Genomic DNA, 4,304 nt, shown 5'->3' on the forward strand with positions numbered 1-4,304 from the left:
CTGAATGTTCGGATTGAAGCTATGCTTCAACACACCTGGCTCTTTTCTGTTTCTTTCCTCCTTCCCTCCCTCCCTTCATTCCATTATTCCTTATTTCCTCCCTTCTTTGCCTTCCTTCCTTCCTCCCTCCCTCTTCTCTCTCTTTTGTATTTTGTTCCTTTGTCTACTTGTAAATCCATGGCAAAAATAATTCTGAAAAACTTTCCCAAGACTCATGTCAGTATTTTGAGACTATAACAAGAAATTAAGCCAGGCGGTGGTGGCGCACGCCTTTAATCCCAGCACTCGGGAGGCAGAGGCAGGCGGATCTCTGAGTTCGAGGCCAGCCTGGTCTACAAGAGCTAGTTCCAGGACAGGCTCTAGAAACTACAGGGAAACCCTGTCTCGAAAAACCAAAAAAAAGAAAAAAGAAAAGAAAAGAAATTAAACTGTGTGCAAAGTTTTTTACAGGTAAATTTTGGTATTGTTCATCAGTTGAACTGCAACAATCCCCAAGTCATAGCTCAATACATGGGACTTCGGGATATTGAATATGCTTCATTCTGGAATGAGAGATGTCAGGGATTAATCTTATCCCAATTGTCCTAGTCTTAAAGTGGTAGATTTTCTTCTTTTACTATATTTGGAGAAGATGAGAAAGAAAAGCCCAATGAAAAAATAAATCAAAAGGTCCAGTAGGCATCCTACAAAAGACCAATGCAAGGATCGGTTGTAGTAAAAGGGACTCAGATAAACAGCAATCAGATTTGCTGAAGGAAAAAAGGAGCGAGAGTGCTAAAATTGGTCATCATTTTAACATACATTTTTAAGTCTCAAACCTATTCCAACAACTGCCAGCAGAGGTCGCCATGCTAAGTGAGTCTGCTTAGCAGCCCTGGCTCTTAATGCTTAATGGACACCATTTCCTTTAACTGTGCCTGAAAGGGGGTGGGGTTAATAACGCACCTCCTGGCAGTAATAAACTGCACTAAATATGCGTTAAGTGGGGAGGTGTAGGTGTGCCCTCGTAGGTTGTCTCCAGAGCGCTCCTACCCAGCTGAGAGTGCATGTCCAGAAAAAGAAATAAAATGTTGAAAATGCCTATTTTACCCAATGCCCCTTAGAAATTCAAAACCCTGCCTCGCCTTTCCATCTGCGTTTGGCTGAATTTGTGAGAGAATCTTTCTCTGAGAGGTATGAATAGAGATGACGCAAAATCAAAAGCGAAAGGTCTCCATTTATAAAAAATTTTCTCCGATGTTTAGTTTTTAATTTGTACATTTTTGGAGTGCTCAAACTTTTTAGAGTATTTCTAAAGCTATCGGATTGCTAAGAGTTGTATTTTCAAAATGCTCTTAGTGCTAACACGTTTTCAAGAACCAAGAAGGGGGGAAATTGCAAAAGAAAGAAAGAAAGAAAAAGAAAGAAAGAAAGAAAGAAAGAAAGAAAGAAAGAAAGAGGGAGGGAGGGAGGGAGGCAGGGAGGAGAATAGAAGAAAGAAAGAAAGAAAGAAAGAAAGAAAGAAAGAAAGAAAGAAAGAAAGAAAGAAAGAAAGAAAGAAAGAAAGGGAAAGAAAAGAAAAAAGAAATTAAGCTGCTATTCGGCGTTTGAGTCTTCAAAATTCCTACAGAGGGCGCTGTTGCCCGTTCAATAAAAGAGGGAATGCGCCCAGGGAAAGGTTTCTCGTGAAATTACTGGGATTTTTTTTCTTTTACAAAATGCCACATTGCAAATTAATAAGGGTTTCTACTAGCATTATATATTTCTTTGGGTAGTTATCACGTATGTATGCATGTGTGCAAACATTTTAAGTTTGTTTTATTCTTAATAAAATCGGACTTATTTTGAATTTTCTGTAAAGATCTTTGATAATTTTTAACAAACACTAAGTACATTCCTACTTTTAAAATTATCTAATATTAGGATAAAATAAAACACAAATGAAAATGTGCAATTCTACCTAAATGAGGCTACAAAATAATCAAACTAACACATCATATTATCTATTTAAATAGTTTCATATGTAAAATTATACCTTTAGTTTGGTTTCTATTTTATTAAACCTTCGATTTTATTTAAAATTAATCAAAGATATGTCAGAAAGTGATTTAAAGCATCAACATATTTAGAAGAAAAAAGACCTTTTTCCAAATATTGTTTGGTTTGGATATTGGGGGGGGGGTGTCTGTAATGAAGAGTTTTTGATGATTTGAAAGGGATCTGAGCATTATTGTTAATAAGTTTGTGTATTGAGAATATTTATTTCCAAATCTATAATACCAATTTTTCAAAGTACCAACCAAAGACTGACTTCAGTTCTAGAGGGGTGTGTGAGCCACACAATAACATCAAGAAGAACTATTTCCTCTCTCCTGACCAACTCTGATGGTGAAAGGTGAATGTGTCTGCTGACGCTGGAAGACTAGCCTGGTTTTGTGGTTTAAGATGCCAATTTTTTTAAGGAGAAGGGGAAAAGAGGAAATAATGAAAGGGAAAAGAGAAAGAAAGAAAAAGGGGGAGAGGAAGGGAGAAGGGACGACGGGTGTGGAGAAGGAGGAAAGGAAGAAGGCGGAAAAAATACAACAGGGAATAGGAAAAGGACGTGTTTCTCAAGCTCTATCTGAAGCACCCTGCGTTTCTTTCATTAACCTTACGGCAAATTAATAATGATGATAACAACAGTAACGATAATCGATTTGCAGAACTGTTCATTGTGCGAGGTAGGAGTCCTCAGTTTGTCTATTAGGAAATCGCTGTCTTCCTAGGCAGCTGGGAGCCCTCTGCGGAGCCTCGGACCCTGACGGAGCCCTAAAGTGCACAGGATACCTGGGTTTAAAGACAAACGCCCTTTACAGATTCACTCTCATCAGGTTTAATAACTTCCACCCCAAATTACTGCAACCCTCCTCATTCCCTTCTGTCATCTATTTTCTGCCCTAGGGGCCAAGATCTTCTTCGATGCCTCCCTTCTGGCTCCAGGGAACCTTCCGGACCCAGAAAGAGAGAAGGAAAACAACAGAGGGGCTGGGAAGGTGGGGTCGAGGGAGAGAGCTCGTGAGTACAGAATTTCTAGTGAAAACAAACAAACAAACAAAAAACTCGGAGTCTTACAAGGCATTCCTTTGAGGTTAGCTTAATTTTGTTCTTGCTATTATTTACACTTAAGAAATAAACTAAGCTGCACAAACCACATATTCAAAAGAACATCTACCCCCAAAACCAAGTTGACAAAATCAAATTAACACTGGTACATTTCCCACTATCTCCTTAAAGAGTATAAAGCTTAAACCTTCTCGAAGATTCTGCTTCTCCAGTTTTTTTTTTTAATCTATCAGGTTAAAAATCACAAATTACAGACAACAGAAACAAACGTAAAATGTCCTACCCCTCTGTTAAAAGTCTCAGAATTAGCATTGTGGCCTTTGTTGTTTCCAACATTTGAAAAAAAAAAGAAAAGAAAAGAAAAAAATGAAAACTTGATAAAATGCAAACCCCAGGCAAACAGAAAGACACATAGGATCCAGTGAAAACACACAAGCATTCCAGAGCTACAAGCCATATAGACTGCAGGGTCCACAAGATAGTCAAGTTACCAAATGTGTTAGGCAAAATGAACAAAAATATCAGAAATCATGTGGCAAATAGTTTTTGTTGTTGTTATTGTTCTACAATGATACTGTAGGTTATAAATTTTGCACAGCTATCATATGGGAAAAATAGCTCTTAAAATCAAAGAATCTAGGTTTTTTTCTAATACTCTACTGAGCACACAGGAATGGGACATTTGTGTTTTAAAATTTCAATAATGGTCCCTTTAAAAAAAACTATGTAGAAAATGAGGGGGCTGATGCCCCTGGTTTCTCATTATCAATTGTTATAAGACTTTAGTTGTTTGCTTCGATGATTTCACCATTTTCAAAATAGAGATTTTTTTAATGTATCTACTTATATTACTTGCTTTGAAAGCTATCTTCCCTTTAAATACCCCTTTAGACTATGAATTCTGCGACCCAGAGGTGTTTATGTAACTAAATGTGGGTATCTGCGTGTAAATTCGTGTTTATGATTTTTATAATATGTATGTGCGTGTGTGTATGTGTGTGTGTGTATGTGTGTGTGCGCGCGCGTTGTATCTAAGTCCTGTGTGCAATAATGTTTTTTCTGTCTGCTGAGGCTTACTTCTCCAGCCTATTGTTTGAGACAACAGATATAAGTTGCGATGGGAGAGGAGCGTCGGATTTGGTGTGTATCCCCCATTTCCAATTATAGATGGATCATTACAGACAGCGGAGTCCTGAGAAGCCAGACATCTGCTCCTCACATGA

The sequence above is a fragment of the Arvicola amphibius genome, chromosome 9, assembly GCF_903992535.2.
Source record: "Arvicola amphibius chromosome 9, mArvAmp1.2, whole genome shotgun sequence".
NCBI classification, from domain to species: domain Eukaryota; kingdom Metazoa; phylum Chordata; class Mammalia; order Rodentia; family Cricetidae; genus Arvicola; species Arvicola amphibius.